The sequence below is a fragment of the Arvicanthis niloticus genome, chromosome 17 (assembly GCF_011762505.2).
Source record: "Arvicanthis niloticus isolate mArvNil1 chromosome 17, mArvNil1.pat.X, whole genome shotgun sequence".
NCBI lineage: Eukaryota > Metazoa > Chordata > Mammalia > Rodentia > Muridae > Arvicanthis > Arvicanthis niloticus.
In genome coordinates this window covers 25,101,962-25,126,726 of record NC_047674.1, presented here as the reverse complement: position 1 = coordinate 25,126,726, position 24,765 = coordinate 25,101,962, and the positions used below count along the sequence as shown (strand labels likewise).

At 43.3% G+C, this 24,765-nt stretch overlaps 1 protein-coding gene across 2 annotated transcripts in view; it reads left to right on the top strand.

Annotated features, from left to right (window-relative positions):
* The first annotated feature begins 1,883 nt into the window (after nt 1-1,883).
* The window catches only part of Gpr45 (G protein-coupled receptor 45), a 72,194-nt gene continuing 49,312 nt past the window's right edge, over nt 1,884-24,765 (top strand). The window contains exons 1-2 of one of the 2 annotated variants that reach the window (XR_013104633.1): nt 1,884-2,181; nt 2,420-3,107. The gene's annotated coding sequence lies outside the window, so the exon portion shown is untranslated. Of the gene's footprint in view, nt 2,182-2,419; nt 3,108-24,765 lie in introns of those variants that run through there. The other variant, XM_034521943.2, reaches the window with a different exon arrangement.

Genomic DNA, 24,765 nt, shown 5'->3' with positions numbered 1-24,765 from the left:
TTTGCATAACATGGGGTTGAGCAACGCTGAGACAGTCACAAGGAAAGCCAGGAGAATGAACACCAGCTCAATCCATGCACAGTCTGGATGCCCGACAGTTGCTACCACAAATGTGGGCTGGGGACAGCTCATACAGACTCAGGGCCTAGCAGGCAGACCAGGCATTTTCTAGTCACTGTGGTCAGTGTAGCTGGAAATGTGGACAGAGAGTGGACATTTCCCTTCAAAGACTGTGGCCTGGAGTCATGCCATAAGGAACCAGGAGGGGTTCTGTAGAGGCCTGCTGGCAAGCACTGGCATGAACCTCTGCAGGCCTCTGGGAAGAGAAGAACCATCCCGCTATCTGTACACTGAGCTTCTGCAAACAAAGTAGGGCTGGGCCTCTGTTCCCCTCTGGAAACAGGGCCGCAAATCGTTCAGATAGCAATCTCTCCGGACTCCAATCATTCTGCATTCCCACATGGAAGGCTACGTGCTTACCACACCTTCTCAACTTTTCTAGGCTAAGCACTCTGCCTGCATAAATGCCTCTCAGTGGCCCCAACAGATAGACTCCATCCATACTCCTAGTTTCTCCCACGAGAAAACAAGGGTCAGAGTTGTCAAGTCACTGGCCCAGGGGGCACACATCTGATAAGAGGTGAAAGACAGAAAGCCAGATAGTCTGAGACCAGAGACTTCATCTTGACCCATTTATCTATCTACTGCATAGCACTGTTCCCCAAGACACTCACCAAAGGGCACCCCTCTGCTTTACCAATAGGAGGCATAAAGCACCCAGTAAACCCTCAGATGGCCTGAATCTGACCTTAGAATGCTGCCTCCTGAGGACCAGGCAGGGACCAGTCCACGATGCATCTTCTGCTGTGTGTGGACCTCAGGGCTCCAACCAAATCATTAGGGAATCTGGTTCTCTTAGCTGCCCAGCTCCTCCCTGGAGACTCCAGGGATCTGAAAGAAACACCTCAGCCTACCCCTGTGGCTTACAACCTGCACTTGGGCTCACTGAGGTAAGAACTAAAGCCTTTGGAATTTAAGTCGACATTCTGCTTGTTCATTTTTTTTTTTTCCCCTCCTGGAGAGACAGGCATCCGTCAGTCACATTTGGCAAGGAGTCTGGGACACAGCCACAGCAGTTTGGCCCTTAGTGGATCAGTGTTGGTTAGCTCATGGTATATCAGTTCCCACCTAAGCCAAGCAGCACAGGTGAAGCACGGGGCCCCGGGAAGCTTCTTAAACACACACACACACACACACACACACACACACACACACACACCACACACACACACACCACACACACACACACACACACACACACACCACACACACACACACACACACACACACACACACACACACACACACACACCTTTTTCAGAATATGAAAAAAAAAAAAAAAAAAAAACCCAAAAAACAAAATCACTCTTGGCACCAAGATGTAAATGACTGAGTTAAGTCATGGAGTTACTTTTCCCAAAGAGGCGCCCATGGGAGACTCAAGATCTCATCTGCCCAATTGTCAACCTTAGTGCTCCCCTAGGTACTAGGGTCGGTGCTACTGAGGAACAGGTGCCCCCACAAAGTGGTTCACAAAGGGCGCCGACCCTCCTGTACCTCTCAGATGGCTCTCCCTCCACCAGAGCCTTCCAGCACTTAAACCTCAGGTCTGTGTCGGTGGAGGTGGATAGGGTTGGCTGGTCTGGGGCAGAGGTGTGTGGCTCCGAGGGAGGTGGGCGCGGGTTGCTGGGAGCCGGGCAGTTGAGGCGGGGAGTCTAGCAGGTTTCTAGGGTTGAGGGCAGACGCGGGGGTGGGTGGAGACGATCACGATTGAGGAGGAGCACACAGACAGTCGCACTCACCGCCTTTCTCCTTCCCTTCCTCTTCCTCCCACCCCGTCCCCGGGGGGCGGTACCCTGGTCCCTGGGGGAGGTCTGCACCCCCGGAGGGTGGGAGCCGGGGAGGAGGGCTGTGGTTGGAACCGCTGCAGCGGGTGGCGGACGCCGCGGGCCCCTCCCCCACGCTCCCTCGCTGCCTCCCCCTGGTCCCCGCCCCTCCTCCTCCCCATCCTCCCCATCCTCCTCTTGGTCCCCGGCAGCCGCAGCTAGGGGAACAGCCGGCGGCACCCGGGCCGCTCAGCCTTTGTCTCTGGCCGCGGGGCGCGCCGGGGCCCAACGCCGCGTAAGTAACAGGGGCCGGGACCGGTCCACGGGGAGCTCGGTGGGGCGGGTCCTGGCGCGGAAGCTGCCTTGGGGGGTGGAGTGCGGCGGAGGGGAGGCCGGGCCGGAGGAGCCTCGGCCGCGATGCTCGGGCGGCGCCGGAGCGGGGACGCAGAGGGGTGCGTGGCCGGTTCGTGGGGCGCCGCAGCCTCGCGCCCGCGGACGTGCGGCTTGGGTGCAAATCCTGTTTCTCCGGGCAGAGGCCACGCGGGGACGGCGGAGGCTGCGAGGACCTGCAGTCATGGAAAAACGGGAGAGGAGCCGGCCCAGCGTCACCACCGCCACTGTCACCACCATCACCATCACCACCACCATCACTGACCGTCGCCCATCCCACTACCCCGCCTCATCCCCATCTCATCTCCCCGTGCACTGCCAACTTTGTCAGACCATTTCCTTTTTACATCGGGTAATACTTAGAGAGATCGCGAGTGAGTGCAGCTGCTGTGGGACGTTTATCTAACAGACCACTGAGCTGCCTCGGTTTTCCCCGTCAGAGAAAGGGGCCTAGGACGCCTCCCCCATATAGCCACCGAGGTGGGCTGGGTGTCTGACTGCTTAATCCGGGTGCTAGAAGGGACAGAGAGACATGTCACTTGTTAATGATGGAAGTGATACCAAAGTAATGTCTTCATCAAACCAGAGGTTTGCAGTTTTAGGGTTCATCTCTTTATCTTTTAAGTGTTGAAGTATTAATAGCAAATGAAAACGTAAAGGAACAAAACTTTGAACTATTCGGAAAAAGAAGCAGAAGCAAGTATTTTGTAGGAAAAAAAAATCACTTCAGCTTGCTAAGGGCCGTTCACTTTGTTCAGAGTGGACAGCGTCCTTTTTTTTTTTTTTTTTTTTTTTTTTTTTTTTTTTTTTTTTTTTTTTTTTTTTTTTTTTTTTGTGCTGCGTTTCTGATGAAGTTCACTATTTTGGAGGCATACCATATACCCCCAGGTGCTTCTCACCCCACCTGAAGAGCATCTTAATTACTGGGTTTCAAAATAGCCTTTTTCCAGCTCAGTACAGAACAGTGAGAATAAACGCATTCCTGGAATGGCTCCAGGCATCCGCTCCTTTTGAGAAGACACAGTAAGATCCTAAGCCCATTCTTATTCTCCCTATTGTTCCTGGAAATTTTGGGGAACCCCACTTGGGTTACCACGTGTTTCCAGGGAGGCAATAGAGGCTCCTTTTCAGGATTCTTAGTCTTACTAATAAAAGAATTTAAGAATGGACACAGAAGGAAACTCGAGGACAATTTTGAATTTATTTTATTTGAGCCCCAGGGCAAGCAAGGGGTAAATCTCAATAGTTTCCAGAAGGGAAGATGGCAGAGAGGAAAAGACGGCCCTGCTACTGCTACATGTTGGAAGTAGAAGTGGGTGTCAGGGACAGTTTCAGAGAAAAATCGAGAAAGTCCAGAACGTTCAGATTAGCACCTCAGGCTTTTGGCAACTATCTAAAAGAAGGGAAAGGCGTTTAAAAAAAAAAATGGAAGAGAGAAAGTTATATTTTTCTAGGTAATTTAGAAAATTGAGCACATTGTAGTAGAGTCAGACAGCCAAGAGTTATGGGAAGGAATGGTACATTAGCTCAAGAAAAGAATATTTCTCTCATCTCTTTGGCATGACTTAAGGTGAATCTGCCTTTCTGAGGGGTGGTCCCTTTGTCCAGGTGACCAACAGACCCAGTTGGATTAACTCTTGTGCTCTAGATAGCTTGGAACCTTCAGTCTCAATCCAAGCCCAGAGCTAGATCCCATTCTTTTGACCATGAGAAAACATGTTTTCCTTCATGGCCTCAACAAAGCCCTGCTCCAGGCTTCTATAATATTCTCTCCTCTGGAGAGGTAGCCCTAGGGCTGTGAGGGTGGCCCTTATGATGTGGTTTACTTTGTGTCCTGCATGAAGTAGGAAAAGTGGAGTTGTTAAAAAGGATGTGTGAGTGAGTCAGTGTGCCTTGAGTCCGTCTGTGAAATTGTCCACGAACAGACTTTAACTCAAAAAAAAAAAAAAAAAAAAAAGACAAGAAAAATAATTTTAAACACAACATAACAGTGACAAAGAAGACCTCAACAAGCAGAGCTTACTATTACCATAATTGGAAATATCTCAGGTGCTGAGTGTAGTTACGATTCCTGGGCTCCAACCTCCCCAATCTATAAAATGGGATTTCATGAATAATTTCCAAAAATCTGTAATTTTGTGGAGAAAGACTTTGAAACAACTTCTTGTCTTAAGAATGTTATTAGTCCCAAATTTACATAAGGCATAGACAGTCACATTTCAGAGCAGAAACTAAAGAACTACCTTACTGTATTTTAAATTCTGAATCTTTGGGAAAGAATTAGCATCTTAAGGGCATCTCATGCCTTTGGTTGCGTTTTAGCCGTTTCTGCTGTAAATTAAAAATAACTTATTTGTTGTATTTTGGAGTTTGGGGTACTGGGAATTGATCCCAAGATCTCATACACAACGATCACATACTCTCATCACTGAGCGACAGCCCCGTATTTCTCATTTTTTTGAAGTATTTACTTACATAGAATGTGCAGCCCCTCACATCACTCTGCATCTTTGCCTATGTAGTCTTGCTTCATGCCCCTTCTCAGTCAATGTGCTTTCAGATTATAACCAATACTTGACTTTGACCAATGCAGAAAAACCATTCTTTAAAAATAATTTCTAAACAAACAAACCAAACAAGAAACAACAACAACAAAAACCTTACTCAGTTAAGTCCATTTGTCCTACAATCGTCCTGGCTCTGGAAGCAGTGGTATATAGACCTGGGCCTTGCTTGGGGGAGGAACGTGGGCCAACAGCCTCCAGATTCAGGATGTAGGACTGGGAGGAAGGCAGGTTCTAAGCTAGTTTTGTTTGGAGAGGGAAATGGGAAGACTTTTAAGAACCTGTGGACTTTTCAGTTGGAAACAGAGAAGTGAGCATTGATCAGCTACAACACACAGGAGGAAAGGGAAGGAGTTTTCCACGTGGAGGGCACATCTGAAGTTGTTGGCAGAGAAGCAGAATTGACATCAGTTGTAGACAGTGGGTATTTGGGGGCGTTGAGACTGTCTCGTGTTCAAAGGCCCACCCCTGGAGTCTTTCAGCACTGCTCCAAGGTCTGGGAACAACTTAAAAGCTTGAATAACAAGAAGAAAGCTTGGGAGGGGGGGGAGGGGGGGCAAGCGGGCTGGTCTACTGCCTCATGCAAGTGAGAGACAGGGTAAGTCTACTGGGTGGTGGTGGTGACTGATACAAGGTTAGCAGGGAGAATTAACACAACCTGATGTTTGACAGGACATTTGTGGATGACTCGGGCTTCTGAGGTCTTGGGAAATGATTACATTTCTTTGTCAAAGAACTGTTGTTAACAACAATAGGTACACCTGCAGGGAGAGCTGTGTGCCAAGTTATTACACCTGTGTGCATGCAGTGATCAGTTACTTACTAGATACAATTCCTTGTCATTTCATAGTGTGTGACACTTCTGCTTCTTCATAAACAGGAGGAAGCTGCCTTCAGCAGGTTTCTACTCCTCATACTCCCTGTTGCTGTATGACTATCCAGCTTCCCTTCCCAATACAGGCCTCTCTCTCTCTCTCTCTCTCTCTCTCTCTCTCTCTCTCTCTCTCTCTCTCTCTCTCTTTCTGTTTACATACAGAGTGTCACTGTGTAGCATCAGCCGACCTAAAACTCACTACATAAATAGACCTAGCTAACCTGGAACTCAGAGATCCACCACCTCAGCCTCCTGAGTGCTGAAATGAAAGGTGCACCAACATACCCATCCCATTTTTGAGATAGTATCTCACTTTGGAATCTCAGCTGGCCTTGAACTCAGAGCGAGCAAGCCTCTTGCCTCAGTCTCCTGAAAACTGGGATTCCGGGCCAAAGCTATCATATCTGGAGTTGACACATCCCCTTTTTGTGTGCAGGTAGCTTTGACTGCCAGCTAGCATGTAGTGCATTTGGAAATGATGTGTACTACAAAGTCTTCTGTGATGCATGAAGATTGAACATATTCTCTTCTGGCCATGCTCTGTCACCAGAGGGGGAAGCAGGTAGGAGAAACAGCTCTGGAACTACTGGATACAAGTAATGAGTCACAGCCTCCCAGAGAAGCGATGGAGTGCTAGAGCAGTGGTAGCCTACGGAGATCCGAGAAACTGCCAAGAGAGGAAAGAACTGTTGACGTCCTATTTTAATTTGAAAATTCCATTTTATTTTCTATGGCATACTTGAGTTCTTTCCTTCTCTTTGGTGTATGTTTTGACAATCGATTCAACATTCTGTCTGCTGATTTTGGTAACCAGCTGACGCCTTCCTTTATGGGGACTCAGTAGTCTCTAGTACCCTCACTACTGATGATGGTTCACTGCCTTCAGTTCAAAACTGAGGACTGAAAATCCCAGATAGAGCATGATCCTTCTGATCCATGGATCTTGGCTCTGAACTGCAGGCCCCCCCCCCCCCCCCATGCTAGGCTTTAAATTAGCAGATCCTGAAAGTTGTGTCCTGGGGATGGATTTCTAAGTGTCTGAAGTTGTTTGTGTTGCACAGCTGGAAGTGCATGTCCTTTGTATCTCAAGTGCTCCGATTACAAAAGCCCAGTTACTGACAGACTTAACAAGGGAAGGACTCTTAGTGGTGTCAGGGGCTGGCTTTCTTATCTTTTTGTCTTTAGCCTCCCAAGTTTCTTATCTCAGTTTTCAGAAAAAAGTAGAGCATATTTTCTTTGTGCTGCTGGGATCATGGAAAATTCATGGTGAGTGGGGAAAGACTTGCAGAAGCATCACACTTAACTGCTATTCCTGTTCAAAAGGGAAAACTTAAGCTGTTTATGAGGATTAAGTCTGGCAGGGAGGCCCAGGACTTTGGATGTAGAGAAGACACTCAGCTACTGAGTGGATGGATAGATTATGATGGATCTTGAGGATAGGCAAGATGGATAGGTAAGTGAGTAGATGGGTAGATGGTGATGATGGTGATAATGATGATGATAATGATGACGACAACCATGCAATAACGTGTGTGTGTGTGTGTGTGTGTGTGTGTGTGTGTGTGTGTGTGTAAGGACAGATTAAGAAATGGATATGCCCTGCTGGTAATATAGCTCAATGGCAGAGTATTTGCTTGCTGGACATCAGTTAAATCCTCAGTATTACACGTGTATATGCAAGTTCCCATGGATGGATGGACAGACAGACACACAGACACACAGAGACGGGGGATAGATGTATAGGCTGTCAGAAGCAGATAAATGAAAGGATTTGGATGTATGCATGCAAAGACTGATGGAATAGATGGGTGGATGACTGGATAGATGGATAGCTCAGGGGACAGATGGGTGAATGGGTGGATCAGCTAATGGATAGATGTTCGTCAGAAGAACAAATGAATAGAAAATCAGTGTGAGAATCCTGCCTAAGTAGGGGAAAAAACAGATTTTCTTTAAAAATATAGTATCCCTTGAGCTCCGTGAAGATGGGAAGTTGTAGAAACACCAAGTACTAGGCCCTCAGTGCTCTTGTGGGATTGCCTCTCGTCTCAGGCTCCTTGTGGAAAAGGCTGCATCACTTGCTGCTTTCTCTGTTGTGGGGACCATGCTGTCTAGTGGCCATGGATGTGTTAAAACTGTGACTTGCTAGAGGAACTCATGTTAAGTGTCTCTAGATGGTGAATTATGGCTTGTGATGGCCTTTAGTTCTCTCATGACTGTGCTTTTGCTCTGCTGAGGAACATCTCTGTCATTGTGTGTGTGTATAAGACATTGGCAGGCTTCTTTCTGAGGAAGCAAACAACCTGTCTGCAGTATGCAACACGGGGTCTTTGGTTTACTACTTGTGCGTCAGAAGTGTGTGTAAGAAGTTCATCACCAGCATGTCAGACCTGTCAAACCTGTGAATCATGACAATATGAAGATTCACACAGAAGTAACTTCAATTTGATAGCAGGGGAAATATGACTAGTGCCACAGGTAAGATTCAGCTACCTATGGCAGGAAGCACAAAGGTGACAGCACATGAATGATCAGCTCAGGGGAAACTCAAGCTTAATCTTCCTAAGGGTGGGGGTGAGAAGAAGTGATCTGAGGTTGAGAGTGAGTTGCTTTCTGGTCCCAGAGCCAGCCAGGGACTCACTGGGACCCACCTCTGCTGACATCTGCTGGTACTAACAGTAATTTGAGGCCAGCTTGTTTATCTGGTCACTCTTGGCAATGCTGTTGCAGGTATGTTCTGCTTGCACACATTCTGTTCAGGAGATTTTTGCTGTTGCCACAGCTACAGACAGACAAGAAGCTTGTTGAAATTCATTATGGTTTACATGTGGTTTGCACTACAAGGCTCACGGGTTAGAAGCTTGGTACCCACCATGTGGATAAGAAATAGTAGGACCTTGAAAATGTGGATCTTTGGTAATGATTTCAAGACTGTCTCCCATTCCTGCCCTCTACCTGTGAGTCTTGCCATGGGTTGGTGATCTCTCTCTCTCTCTCTCTCTCTCTCTCTCTCTCTCTCTCTCTCTAGCTCTCGCTCTCGCTCTCGCTCTCGCTCTCTTTCTCCCTCCCTCCCTCCTTCCCTTGTTTTTTCCCTCTCTCCCTCCCTCCTCCCTTCCCCACTCTCTCTCTCTCTCTGTGTTTGTCTTTATCTTTCTCTGTCTTTCTGTCTTACTCACTCTCTGTTTCTCTTTTTCTCCCTTCTTCCCTCCCTCCCTCCCTTGTAACGCCATTGGTCATGAGTTCCTCACCAGAGTCAATCATAACCTCCTAACCGTGAGTTATTCAAGCATTTCTTTTATAGTGGAAGCTTTCAGCATCAGGCATTTTGTCATGGTAGCAGAAAACAGGCTAACAGAAGACCACAGAGCCAAAAAACATCTCAGGCACACTGACAGGTCCAGTTTCTTCTTCACATGAGAACTCTGCGATGACAGTTTTAGTAAAATGTACATTGTATCTCAAAGCTGTCAGCCTGTGAATTCTTTCCATCTTGCTTATTTGAAGAATCATCAAATGAGTAGAAATAGGATCAGAGCAGGCACATTGCCAGCAAATAGCACATAATGTACACATTACCTCAAAGAGAGTCAGTGCTCACCCCCCTTGCCCAATCTCACACTTTCTGTTGATCCTGGCAGAAGCTTGGGAGCCTCCCACTCAAGCCTGAGTTGCATGCTTGCCACGCCAGTGTGAGCCATGGCTGAGCTGGCACTCTGCTGTGCTCACAAGGTACTCTTGCATCACGGACATCAAACACATGAAGGTGACTTTTTAGCAAAGAACCAGCACATGTTCTGTGGGTGCAGTTTATTCAATCCCTGTAAAACTGAGTCTTTAGAGCTGAGTCTGCAGGGAGACAAGAGTTGCTGCGTTCGTTTCTAATCAGTTTATCCAGTTCTTTTACAAGCATTTGTGGGATTCTGATATAATAATGCAAGTAGCCAAAGAGATAAGAAAGTTTGTTTGCAACTATCTTTTTCCCCCTCTGTGTCCATTTAACCTTTTGCCACGTCTTCCCCCCAAAATTAAGATGCAAATTAGAAAGAAAGGTGATTTTAGAAATGGTAGTGCTTCTGGGAGCATCTTTTTTACTTTCATGTTAATTACTAGCCACAGACATTGAGGATCTTGCAGAATTGCATCTCTGCTCTGTGGACTTCCTCGAGATCTCAATGATAACACAGAAGTGTTCACAAAGCCTGGTGCTTGGATTTGTTTAGGAAATGACAAATCATTTATATTCAAAATTCTCCCTAAAGGAGACATCCAGAGCAGGTGACTTGGGGAGGGAAAGAGTACCAGCGTGCTAGAGAAAAATCATGTTTATGAGTGAAAAGAGTACAGACCTACATCTGAGACTCAGTTAGGCCATTTTACATACTGGTTGACTCAGACTGAGATGTTTTTCTCTTTGTACCTCAGTTTCTTCATCCACAAAATGGAGATTGTTTATTTGTTCTCACTGCATGCTTAATTCCCGTGTGATTTGAGTTCTTCATGAATCCGGGAAGACAGCGGGACCTTCCATACCATCCGGTGGCAGGCTAAACATTCATATCAAGCTTGGCTATGGATGCATTCTGAGGTGCACCCCCCCCCCCATGTCAGTCTTCAAGTGTTTGTGTACTGGTCTCAGCTTCATGTTTGGAGTTTGTGTCCTTCATCTTCAGTTGCTTGACCTAGATTTAGTCCTGATTTATTCCAGATAAGGACAGGCAAAACTGGGGTGGGGAAGCCAAGTCCATGGACAAGTGTTTTTCTTTATGGTACTGGTATCTCCATTGCTCATTGGCCTGCTATGTCTTGCCAAGTGACCTCCTGGTCAGAGATAGGCTTCATCAGTCTTTCCAGACGGGCAGAAGTAGATTCTGCCACATGTGCCTTGGATAGGTCTTATGGTTGAACAGGGAGTATGTTTTACTGGCAGTTGTTATACAGAAGGGGGAAGAAGAGGAGAAGGAGGAACTGAATGTAAGAAAAGAGGAAGGGTAGGTACTTGACTTCGGCAGAGGTCTGTTTAAATTGGAAAGTAGCATAACTCAATCTGGATTACACATTATGGGTGGAGTCTCTTACTCAGCTGTATGATGAAGATGCTGGCGCCTCTCCTTAGGAAGCCCTGTGTACCCTTCATTACAATGACCATGATCTATTTTATGCAGAACCACAAACCTAAACATTAGTAAGTCCTTTATCTGATGCTCTCAGTATCACTATAGAAATGAAATTTAATGAACTTGAAATTGGTTTTTCATTTGTAGGTACCCAAATAGCTTAATGAATAGAAGACATTTTATAATGCCAATTTTTGTCCTCTACGTATCATAGGAATGAAATGGCTGTGATGGGAAGTGTTTTTAGGGCTAAGGATGTAGTTCAGTGATGGAGAGCTGTCGCAGTTCCGCAGTTCCTGTAAGCCTCAGGGTCCAATCCTCAGGGATGAAAAGAATTCAAGTGTTTGCAGGTGACACTGAAGTGCTCTGACATGTACAGAAAGGCCCAGCAACAGCTTGGGTTCACAAAACCCATGCTCTCTACTTAACCTGTTGTGGAGCTTTCTAGAATATTTCTAGAATATTCTGTCTTATAAAGTCTTCCAGAGGCAACATGGGAGGGCTGAAAAGAGTGCAGGGCAAAAAAAAGAGGGGCCTGGGTTCTGGGTCTATATGCCTGGCATCTACAAGTCACTTGCCCTGTCTGGTTCTTGGTGTCTTCTTTGGTGGAATGGGGCCTCTTGGCTTGTCCAGGCTGACTTCCTGTGCTGTGTCCTTCCTTTTGTATTCTGAGCTTTGAATCCATTAAGTGTGCACTGTTAGCCTAATTTCCCAATCACTGCGCACCACACGATGGAGATGAAAACCATGACTGTTTATATTATTTCATTATTTCAGAGGGAAGGCGGGAGAGAGCTGAACACACGAAGCTCTAATTACAGTAACACGGTACATTAGATTACAGCTCTCTTTTGCCCTATTTTATTGATGATCATAGCCCAAGAAAGCCAAGAGTTTTGTTCCCATGCTTCCATTGCACATATTCCACATATCTACCCAGAGCCCGGTACTCATGAATGAAAAAAAAAAAACAACAAAAAACAAAACCAGATTGAGATCATGAGCCTTGCTTCTTAGAGCATCAGTGAGTGGCCAGGCAGGGTCTGTCTCTACTTCAGACAGTACTCATAAGTGACAAGCACACATTCATGTGCTGACCTGTTCTCCCTTCCTCTGTGTTTGGGGTTCAATATCTGTAGGGACTGTTCTCCCCCAAAATCTAGGGATGTGTCATTAGGAGGCTCTACCATAGACCAAAGGAACAGGAGACAGCATCTTTATAGAGCAAAAATATTTCCTACAGCCACAGAGTAAAGGAATTCCTAGTTCTAGTAAAAGCTCAAGGACCTACATACGTGATGGCCTTCTTAATGCAAACACTCTAGGATATTACAGGGGGTAGGTCTGTGTGTCTATTTCCTGCCTCTCTTTTTATGAAGCTGCAAGGATTGAATCTTGAGGCTCAACCTTGCTGACCTCATTCTAATCCTCATTACCTCCCACAGGCCTTTCCTGTAAGCACCATGATTAAATGGAGCTTTGACCTCCTAATAACACAATAGGGATTAAATTTCAGCCTTTGAAGCCTTGGGAGACTTATTTAGATACCATAAACATAGGTCCCAAAGGTCTGCAACACAATGAACAAGAAGATCCAGATACCAGTCCCAAGTGAAGGCTTCCTCCTCATGAAAGGCAGCAAAGAACAAGTAACACTGTAGTCTCTGCCTAGTTCAGATGATACAGATACAGTGTCACCAGAGACCCCACTATGGTGCCACTAAGCAATGCTTCATTCATAGGAAGGAGGCAACATATTGTAAAACCAGTATGGGTGGTAGATGCCAGACTCTGATGGTCAAGTTCCTCCTGGCAGCTGGCACAAAGCATCACAAAAAAGAAAAATGAATGCATAGGAATTAAGAAAAGAAAAGAAAGAAAACAGAAGAGAAAGGTTAACATGGTAGACTCCAGTCCCAATACCAGTGGTTACATTAAATGTAAATGACCTAAATATTTCAAATAAAAGACAATTGGCAGAATGAATTTTAAAACATCATTTAAGTTTATGATGTCTATAGGAATTCTACTCCAAATATAATGATGCAGAGTAAAATAATACAAAAATTATACCATGCTAATATTGATTCTAAAAGGAGAAATTACTACAATTGCTAGTAACAAATGAAAGTAGCTCAGATCAAACAAAGCAAGCAGATACAGAGGGGGACACTATACCAAGAAAGCATGTGCACATACCAAAAATTGAGTGTACAATATACAAAACCAGTGGTAGGGCTGAACAAAAATTTATTTAAAAAATGGATAAATCATAACTGTAATTGGAGACTTCTTAAAGATTAATTTTTTAAAGTTATAGATTTATATGTATACCTGTGTTTGAATTTGTATACCTAAGTGCAGATACTAATGGAGTCCAGAAGAGACACCATTGCATCCCTTAGAGTTTGAGTTATAGCCATTCATAAGCTGCCTAGGATGAATGTTAGGAACTCAGGTCCTCCACAAGAACTGCTCATACTGAGACATCTCTGCAACCACCAAAGTTGGAGACTTCAAAACTATCTCTCAGCAACAAACTAAATAACAAGAGGAAAACAAGAATTCAGGGCAGAGAAACATCACCCTGTCAACATTTATAAAATGCTCCACCAGCAGCTGAGAAAACACATCCTGCTCTCACTCACCTAGGGAACATGAGTGAAGATATGCCGCGCCCATGCCATAAACTAACCTCGGCAAACTTAAAAGAACTGAAAATGCAAATGTATTTCTTTGATAAAAACGGAGTCAAACTAAAAAGTTCATAATAAAATATTCAAAACCCTATAGGCCAAACCTCACACTTCTAAATAACTCCTGCATTAAAGAGGGTATCTCACAGGAAATAAAAATAAATTAAGATGAATCGAGATGAAAATACAGCATATCAAAATTTATGGAACACAACCAGGTCAATTCTGAAAGGGAAATTTGCACATGATGCCTCTGAAGCCAACATTCTAAATCTTTACCACAGGAAACTAAAGACAAACAAAATCTGAAGAAAGGTCAAAGCAAGGAGAAAGAAGTAAACAATAAAGATACAATTAAAAATGTGTGGATTTAGGATGCTGGGCAGATGCCTCAGTGAATAAAGCAATTGCCACACAAGGGGACTGAAGCACAGATCCCCAGGGCCCAGGGAAAACAGAGTAGGTGTGGCAGGCAGAGACTAGGGATCCCTGGGTCAAGCTGGCTATAAGTCAGCAAGCTCCAGATTCGATGAGGGATGCTACCTCTGGAAGTAAAGTGGAGACTGATTGCAAAGGAGGCCCAACACCGACCTCTGGCCTTCAAAAGCATGCACATAAACATGTGCTCACATAGCCCGCACACTCTCACACAGTACCCACACACACAATTTTGTAATGATTTATTTACTGAGAGAGAGAGAGAGAGAGAGAGAGAGAGAGAGAGAGAGAGAGAGAGAGAGTTGGAGAGAGGTATGCTTACCTGAGTGAAGGTGCCAGCAGAGACGAAGACATTGGATTTCCTGAAGTTGGAATTGAAGATAGTTATAAGCCACCTCCGTGTGAGGGCTTTTTAGGACCGCATAATTGGTTTTTTAACATTTAGTGTGTGAGTGTGTGTGTGTGTGAGTGTGTGTGTACACTCATGTGCAAATGAGTCATTGCATATGTATGGATGTTAGAGGAAAACTCATGGGAGTCAGTTCTCTTCCACCATGTGGGTTCTGAGGATTCAACTTAAGTTGTCAGGCTCTGGGCTGTCACCTTACTGACCTACAGTAACGTCACCTGCTGAATCATCTCTCCAATTACTCCCCCAGTTTTGCTTTAATTATTTGAATTTGGAAACAGGAAAAAAAAAGAGAGAAAGACAATGAAATAAATAATTCTTCAAGCAAAATGATGAAAAGAAACTGACCGGTCAACCACAAGATAGACAAGGAAAGGGTAGAAACTGCTAGCTTTGTAGCAAAACAACATACTATAGTTTCTGCAAATGCCAAGAGGATAACAAGGGAATGTCAGGGGCTACTCTAGTCAAGAAAAATGAAACCTAGAGGAACAGACATGTTCCTAAATGAAAAGAAAAGAAGAATAAAAGAAAAGAACAAAAGAAATATACAAGCCGCCACAACTTCCCTGTGCTGATTAGATTTGCCACTTGGACTGCTGGGAACAACTTGTCTACAGTGCTGCCATCTTGTTTTCACACTCCATATAATCATAGAGGGAAACTAAGTTCAAGATCCCAGACCCTAGGTGATCTGGGGACTTCCCAATAGCTGGACAGCTTCTGTTCTCTTCTATTCCAGAACATAATGACTGTTCCTAACCACACCTCCCATTATTTATCCTTTGCTCCCCCAACCTTGACGACTGTTCCAAACTACAAAAGAGCAAATGGATTTGATTGGCTGGACTGTAAAATCTACATTCTGTATCACTTCATATAGATCAACCACATAAGCAAAGCCCTGATCCCTCAATCCTGATAGTTGAGAACATGTAACAGTAACTTGGCACAGATGTTTGTGGTTTGAAAACCTAAATATTCTGGCTTGTGATATTCTGGCTTGGTGGGGGGGGGAGGTCACAGTTCAGCTCCTGAGTCTGTTCTGTGGCCTTGATAGATCAGTAGTGGCTTGGTTACTATAGATTTTTATCATCTGCATTGACCTGATATTTGAGTTATGCTCGACCTCAGCAGGCACTGCCACCTCTGGATAAATGGTCCTGGTTTTATAAGAAAGCAAACTGAGCAAGCCATGAAAATTGAGCCAGCAAGCAGCTTTCCTCCATAATCCCTGCCTCTATTTCTGCCCTAACTTCCGCCAATAATGGACTGTAACCTGCAAGCCAAATAAACCTTTTCCTCCCCAGGTTGTATTGGGGGCAGTGTTTCAGCACAGCAACAGAGAGTAACCAGAACCAATGTGAAATAGATACTTCAAATAGCTCTATGATTCTTGTAATAATTGATTCCTAATTTAAGCCTATCAAGAAAGAAATCTCAAGTCGAGATGGTCTCATCGACAGATGCTGCTGAAATTTTAAAGGAAGATTGACACCAGTTCTACTCAATGGCTTCCAGAAAATCCAGGCAAGAACATTGTTTTTGTAATGAGGTCATTACATTATTTCCTTGATACAGAAACTAGTCAAGAAAAATACAACAAGGAAGACTAAACACCATAAAAATATGTAAACTACTGAATTCAGCAGTATATGAAAATGTTATGCATGCATCATAACTGACTGAGGTTTATTTTAGATTTAGAAGGCTGGTTCAATTTATTAAAACAAATCAATGAAATATACCATATTAATAGACTGACAAAAAAAAAGACTCATCATTTGATGAAGAAAAAATGTCTGATACAACCCCCAATATCATTTTATATTTAAAATGATTAGACAATAAGGAGCATAGTATGACTGTTCCCAACTGGACATCCAGATATCCAGAGAGACTTAGAAGTAAAAAAACACATTTCATGTTGAAAGACTGGATGTTTTCCCCCTTTGCTCTTTAGTTTTATGCCAACATGATACAAACTGGAGTCACTTGGGAAGAGGAAACTTCAATTAAGAAAATACTGCCATATTGGTCTGCCGGAAGCCTGTGGTGCATTCTCTTGATTAATGATTAATATGGGAGGATCCAGCTCATGGTAGGCAGAGCTACCCATGGGCTGGTGTTTCAGAGACCTATAAAAAATCAAACTGAGCAAGCCACAAGGAGCAACCCAGTAACCAGTACTCCTCCATGACTTCTGTATCAGTTTCTGCCTCCAGGCTCCTACCTATTTGAGTTTCTGCCCGACTTCCTTTGATAATGAACTATAATGTGGAAATACAAGCCAAATACGTTCATTACTCCCCAAGTTGCTTTGGTCCTGGTGTTTTATCACAGCAACAGAAACCCTAAGAGCCCCTAAAATCAAAATAAGGAAATCTGTTCATCTCCCACTAAGACACGTAGTACAAGAAGTTCTTACCTCGGTAATAAGACAAGAAAGTGAAGTGCAAAGTTCAATAACCACAAAGAAAAGAATAAAGAGAATCCTTCATAGGTGGCATACATACGTATAAAAGTTGTAAATATCTCTTTAAAACTTTCCTAGAGATAGCAAATGACATATGACAAGATCAGTGCTGATGAGGTAGCATTTCCTGACAAGCCTGATGACTTGAGTTGATCCCACATGGTGGGAGAACTGACTCTTGCAAATATCCCCATGACCTCCATATACATGCCCTAGTATTAATTCTCTCCAACACGACGGGCAGTGGTGGTGCACGCCTTTAATCCCAGCACTTGGGAGGCAGAGGCAGGCAGATTTCTGAGTTCGAGGCCAGCCTGGTCTACAGAGTGAGTTCCAGGACAGCCAGGGCTACACAGAGAAACCCTGTCTCCAAAAACAAACAAACAAACAAACAAAAAAACCAAAAAATTCTCTCCAACACACAAAAAAGAAAAGAACTTCCAGATGCAAGATTAATGAAGAAAGATAACAAACACTTAGAAGCTAAATTTAAAAATGTAAAACCATTTGCTGTCATGTAAAACACTAAAATACTAGTTGTAATATTTTAAAACAGATATAAAATACTTCAGCAAACTTCAGAACACTGATGAGAGAAATCAAAGAAAACACAAATCAGTAGAGACACTGTTTTCATAGATGTGAATCAACATAGCAAAACTGTCAAGTCTCACAATTGACATGTATTTTAAAGCAGTTTCCTACCATATTACCAAGATGGTCTTCTGAATGAAGATAAGATTATGCTAAAATGTATCAAGAAAGGCAATAAAAGTTAAAATATTTTAAACAAAGAGAATCTTGACTTAAATCTCCTTAGACAAATGATTAATATGTGATCACAGATCACGACGTCAACTTTTGTCAACTTCTAAAAGTATAAACTTTTAGAAGAAAATGTAACAGAGATTGCTAAGAACATGGGCTTCAGAACACGAGGGACTTTTGTAGGCAGAAGGGGAGAGTCTGTGAGGCAGTGACCATGGTCTGCACACTCAGAGTAGTCTCTCTCACCCATGAATGTGTCTTCTTTTCTCAATGAGGAACATCACAATGGCTCCTACCCCAGCCCCCCACCCTGTTGCTACTTAGCTAAAACATAAGGAAATGTCCCATCAGCAAATATGACTCAAGGTACAGAAAAGACAAAAGGAGAGAGCAAGGCACCTCTTAGGTGCACCTAGTACAGTGTTTTATTGTACCACAGGGTCCTGTATATCAATAAACATAGGGTAGTCTCATAGCCAAGGCCACTATTGCTGTGATGAATCACCATGATCAAAAAAAACTTGGAAAGTGTTGAGAGTGATATTTAAAAGCCGGTGGCACCCAATCTGGCTTGTTATGGTGCCACCATGTTCCCAACTAGGCAAGGCCTGAGGCCAGGAGCAGCAGTATGTTCTTGCTGCTGCCACGGCTCAGGATGACCAGAAGCACCATGCCATCTCCACAATGCTTGACTGAACCCAGACCATCCCACCATCTACGGGGTACCCAGTAGAAATGAGACCCTAAAGCTTAATTATTATCCAAAGGCTTTATATATTTAGAAATGCTCAATTAACAATCCACCCACACTATTAGAGTTGTTTCCCAATATATAACCTTATGATATAAATTATTACCCAGGACTATCCTGGGCCCATGCGTGGTTCTCCATGGCTCCTACATCTCTCCCTCTTCGCTCCTTCCCTTCCTTCCTTTCTTCTCCCACATTAGCTCCTCCCACATTAGCTCCTCCCAAATTACCGAGAGTTTCTTGTAAACTGTAGTGGGGGAAATATTCTGCTACAGGAAGAAAAGGATTTATTTCATTAATATGTCTGTATCGCAGTTCATCTTTGAAAGCAAGTAAAACAGGAACTCAAGCAGCCCAGGATCCTGGGGACAGGAGTTGAAGAACAAGTCATTGAGGGGAGCTGCTTACTGGCTCGCTCCTCTTGGTTTGCTATCTTGTGTTCTTATAGAGCCCAGGACCACCAGCCTAGGGGTAGCACTACCCACAGTGGGATGGGCCCTACTCCATCAATCATTAATTAAGAATTAATCAATCATTAATTCCCTACAGGCCCAATCTTATGGAGGCATTTTCTCATCTGATGCTCTTTATTGTCTGTTGACACTAGCCTGTGTCAAATTGACATAAAACCAGTCAGTGTGGTAGTGCATGTATGTGTCTCATCTTTGCACCAGACCTAGTTATGGAGAGGGATTATCTATCACTAGCGAAATGGACTAGGTTTTTAAGTGTTACCTCTCTTCCACTGTAAATTTTGCTTATGTGGATTAACATGGTATGCCTTCCCTCAGCCATAATCTCCATGGAGCAACAACAACGAAGAACAAAACAAACAAACAAAAACGATATCCTGGGCACTAGTTATTCTGTGGACCTAGCTTACCAGGTGTGATGGGCTGACAGGTCACCTGACAGCTTTCTGTCTCTAGACCCTTGAGGAAGTTGAGTAATCTGGGTACCATGTATATGTGGTATCCCAGTATTTGTTCTTTGGTGTTGGCTAGGTTCACTTAGCATAAGGTCCTAAAGGTTCATCCGTATTATACCATGTTATAGTTGAAATCTAAAATGCTCTCCCAAGACCATAGTTGAAGACATGGCTGCCAGCTGTGGTTCTATTGGGAGATGATAGAACAATTAGGAGTATGGCCTAGGGGAAGGAATTACTGTCATCGTAGGGACCATTATCGACAATATGACCTTGAAAAGAAATATTATGGCCCCTGCCTTACTCTTCTCTTCTGGCATCTCTGTGTGGTATTTTTCTCTGTTCCCTTCACGATGTTGTGCTCTCCAGCAACCATAGACAGAACCACGAATCAAAATAAACCTTTCTTGAAATGGATTTTAGCAGCTACTGTGTCACCATCATAAAGGGCTGGAACAGGACAGTGGTATAGACGTTGTTGATGTGACTGGAGTAGATTATCTAGCCTAGAAGCTCTTGGAACTAGTTTGGGGGAGCAGTTTGGAAAAGTTGAAATGACGGGTTAGAGAAAGCATGTTGTAAGTAGACCTTGGCCCATTCTTGTAAGAGCTCAGACAGCCAGAAGGTTGTTGATAAGAACAAGACAATGAAAGCTGTTCTGATGAAGGGTCCAGTGGAAATGATGGCTCTGTTCAGACAGAATAAGAGTTCCTGTATGTGCAAAGACCACGTATATACTTTGTCCATACTCTGAAGCTTTATGGGCATGGACTGTTAAGGTGATAGACTGCATTATCTGGTAAAAGAATTTGATGTATTTAATAGTGTGTCATTCAAGCAGTGAAATGGGTTTTATAGGGTGGTTCTAGCTAGATTTACACTGAGAATCAAGACCAAACAGCAGAATAGAAACATCTAAATCCATGAGGCAAACTTTGAAGTTTTGCCCCAGGACTATATGAGGATTAACATTATTAAAAAGAAGACAGCCATTCTTGACATCGTAGTGCATGTCTGTTATCCCAGCATTTGTGAAACTTAGGCAGGAGGATTTCCATGAGTCTGAGATCAGCCTGGAGTTTTATAACTCAGGGGGAGGGGGTTTCCAAATGGAGGATTTGATAGGCTAAATAGATGAGTTACAGGAACAGAACTCAAGCATAACAAGTTAGTCATAATGACCTCTTGAAACAAAGGTGGTTATAACAAGGTAGTCATAACAACAAGTAGCCATAACGACCTTTTTGAAACAAAGGTAGGGTTGCAAGATGTGTATAAACATCTTTTTGAAGCAAAGGCATGGTTGCTGTTTTCTGGAACAGGTAGTACAGAACCATTTATCGTTAAAATTATAGGCAGGATTTAAATAAACCAATTTCTGAGAAACAGATTTAGTCATAAACAGGAATGAGTCCAGTTTGTTTTTACTATAAGATGGCTTTCAAGCCTAAGACAGAGGTAGGATGGTTTATCAGTGACCCCAAATTTCATTTTTTTAAAATGTGCAAGTAATTTCATGAAGGTTTTATAGTAACAAAACAAAGAAAGTCATAAATTATATTTAAAAAACACATTGGTAGAAACATCAGAGAAGTGGGTTACAGACAGATGTAGAAAACTCAGCCATTGTTCTTAGATGCTATCTGATAACATTCTTAACCTTTTGATTGGTGGATGATAGGGTTTTATTTGTTTTTCAGGATGTCAGGTCTACTCTTATCCATTAGTTACAAAGTATTAGATCCAACACAGGAGTAGTCCAGCAATGGCTTTTTAGGGGGCTAATGATAGCCCAAGACAGACTGTCATTAGACTCAGGATCTGCAATAGTCCAACCTCTTCAAATTGCTGTAATTCTAATTAATCAGCCTTTGGAGAGACAGTATCTTGCAGGAATTCTCATTTGCAGCCATAATGTTAAGAGGTGACTAATAGGTACCATGTACCAGAAGCACTTTTACTACAAGATTAAATAACATCTTAATATATATATATATATATATATATATATATATATATATATATATATATTGCCATCTCTCAATAGCCATTGAGATGGGCTCTAGGGTAAATCCCCTTCCTTGGATAGCAAAGTCCAAACATGCTCAAATCCCTTGTATAAAACAGTACAGTATTTACATAGAATCTATGCTCAATTTATTATATATTTTAAACCATCTCTACATTGTTTAAAATACACAATACAATGTAAATTCTACATAGGTAGCTTACTGTATCATTTAGGGAATAAAGTCTGAATGTATTAAGCAGAGACACAAGGCATTTAAAAATGCTTTCAATCTGTGTTTGACCAGGTGGCTGTGGAACCCAAGGATACAGAGAACTAACTGAATGTACAAACCTTGATGGTCTGTTCTCCCATTCATTAGCACATAGCTTGTATTAACCATTGGGACTGTGCAAAATGACCTATGAAATGTGAACACACAGATACTCATTAGAAAAACATTCTTGATTTTAATCCTTTTAGGTTAATGCCACAATTGAATTTCTAGGACTACCAGATAATACTGTGTAGCTATTTGAGGAATTTCCATACTACTGACAATGCACAAGTCTGGGCACATCCTTGCCAACTTTTGGTTTTGCCTTGCATCACTTAATGATCGGGGAGGTTGAGTGTCTCTCCATATAAGAGTTGGCCATTTGCACATCTTTCTAAGATTGGAATATCTATGTGAGTTCATTGGTCATTTTCTAACAGGAACATGTTTGCTGTTGTTGAGTTGTGGAAATTCATCAAGTGTTGTAGATATTAATGCCTTGGTAGACATGTACCTTGCAAACATTATTACTAAACTTGTCTTCCCACTGTTTTGATAGTGTCCTTTGATGCTCAAAAGCTTTGAATTCTGATGAAGCATTCTCCATTTCTTTCTTCTGGTTGTGTCATACCTCAGGGTCCTTTTGGGCATTGTGACCATGTAGATATTTAATATTCTTTTCTCCCAAAGGCTCAGAGTCCTTTGTGACTCCTGTCTTACATTCTCTTTAAATACAAATTCTCTTTAGCACTCTTGTGTCCCAGGAGACTGGTCACCTTACCGTGCTTATCCAGGGGCCTTGCAAATGCCTGGGAAGCACAGGGGCTGTATAAATGTGGGCAAGTTAGCAGAGGAGAGACTGAATAAAGAGAAACCTGCAGGAAGAATTTGGCCTCTCAGCAGGGCTACAGTGCCTTAGACCTGGCTGTTTACAAAGCTCTCTCTTCTTGTCTTTCTTTATTGTCCCAGGGGGTTGATTCTCAGTGGGACCTGGCTTTTATATAATTGTTTGCAACATAACAATTCTCTTTTATGGCTCTCAGGCAGTGACCTAATTTCCCTCTTTCTTTAATGAAAGGGAGGTGTTTTCTGTGGGAAATCGGTGATCCATTGCATCACCCAGGACTGCTTCTGTTTCTCATAGATACCAGGATAGACAAGCTACTTATAAAGGCAAAGAGAGAACATGACCAGCTACTTCTGAACAGGAAATTAATTTTATCACCCCTGGTGTGTCCCAGCTAATTTGAAGGTGGGTTCACCTTGATGTTCTTTGATAGACAGATGGTCCTCCTTAGGACATCCAATTCCAAGCACTTTGAAAGTTGACCTTATATACATGACTGCCTTATGAGGCCTCAAGTCTCTCAGAATGCAAATACCATATGAAATCAACATTAGCGGCATTCGTTTTTATGACAAAAGCAGGCACACTGAATGGAGCATGGAGGGTTATTAAATTACCCATCCCAAGTTTTTGATTTGTTTTTTGGGTGGCTGATTTTGATATCACTATCAGATAAGAGATTATAGGCACCAACACTTAGGAAAAGTAATAGGAGAAAAAGATAAAATTCTTTCAATTAGCTTCTTGAACAAACTGGCAAAAAGCTATTATCAGTCATTAACTTGAACCGCAGAACATTCAAGTTAAATTTCCTCTGCCTCATTCTAACCTGCTGAAAAAGATGAGAAGCTATAACAGTCCAGGATCAGGGGGCTTTGAATTCTGCCAAACCTGGGCTCTCCATTCTCTCCAGTCTCTCCTTTCCAGTTTGCCCTTGCCGAAAGGTGGAACCTCTATTTGCTCATCTCAAAAACCAGAGATGATGATGAAGGCCTTACAGAGTTGCTACAAGAACAACATCTGTGAAGCGTGCAGCCTATGCTCAGTCGGTATCGGCCCAATACCTTCTTCACATTTACCATGGACTCAGTAGCTACCTGAGAGCTCACTACTGTTGTAGCTCTGACTGGTCTGGAACTCACAGAGATCATCCTGTCTCTGCCTCCTGTGTGCTGTACCTAAAGATGTGCGCCACCATGCCCAGCTGTCTACTTACCTCTCCATCAAATCTTGAGAACTAGACTTTTGATGGCAAAGATTTAAAGCCTGAGTCTGTTCCTGGAAGGTTGCTCCACATTGAAGTTCCTTTTTCATCTATAATTGTTTCCAGATTTCCCTGGCCATTTTGTTGGTTTGGAACAACATGAAGGCTGCCTTGGTCAGTGTCTGGATTTTTCATATCAGGCCCAAGGATGGGAATTATGGATCTCATTCGTGGATATATCCCAGAGCACACCACCAAGAAAGAGACTTCAATCATCACCATCAGCCATTGACCTTGACCTTGACTTTGACATAGCTCACGTAATTTTACTTCTCTTTTCTTGAGATCCCACATTAAGAAGGGTGCTGAGGTAAGACGTGGGATACCTGATGGTGGATGCTCTCCCCTTTCTCTTCTTTAGAGCAGGAATGAACGAACAGTGAGGCTCCTATTAGGTGCCGTTTCTGTGTTAAAAACAGAAGAAATGGCCATGTGTGCAGAAAACCTGGTGGGTTCAAGATCTTTAAGGAACCATAAGTAGATGGCAGTCTGGTACCCCAGATAATTGAGGAGAGCTGGCTCCCACTCACTGAGAAGCTAGTGAATCACTTTCTTCTATGTTATTACTAAGTTCTCCATTGTGGAGAGATCTGTCTCCAGAGATGTTTACAGTTCAGATTCCATAAGAAAAGCTCCTTCCATCCTTGTGGCTTGGAAGCTTTCTGCTACAGACAGAACAAGAATGAAGGTCTTGCTCATCCACAGGGCTGAAGATAAGGAAGACAGGCCAGCGAGGCCCTCCAGGGGTGGTTGTTGGTTTCTGCTTGGGGAAGACAAACTCCCAACAGGGGTATTTCCATCATCTGTTCTTTGAGATTGAGACAGGACTTATATATGTCTTAGCTCATGAAGAGAAGTTTACTTTGACTTATGAGATCTAGAAGTTAAAGGCTGACATCAGGTGTCCTCATTTTGGAAGGGCTCCAGTGATAGTGTCACGTTATAGAGGGAACATATATACAGCTGACTTCTGTCATGTCTTAACCAAGAAGCAGAATGAGACAGATTGGGTCCTGCCATCCCTTTCAAGAGCATCCAAGAACCTCCTATAAGCCCCACCTCTTGTAGGCCCTCC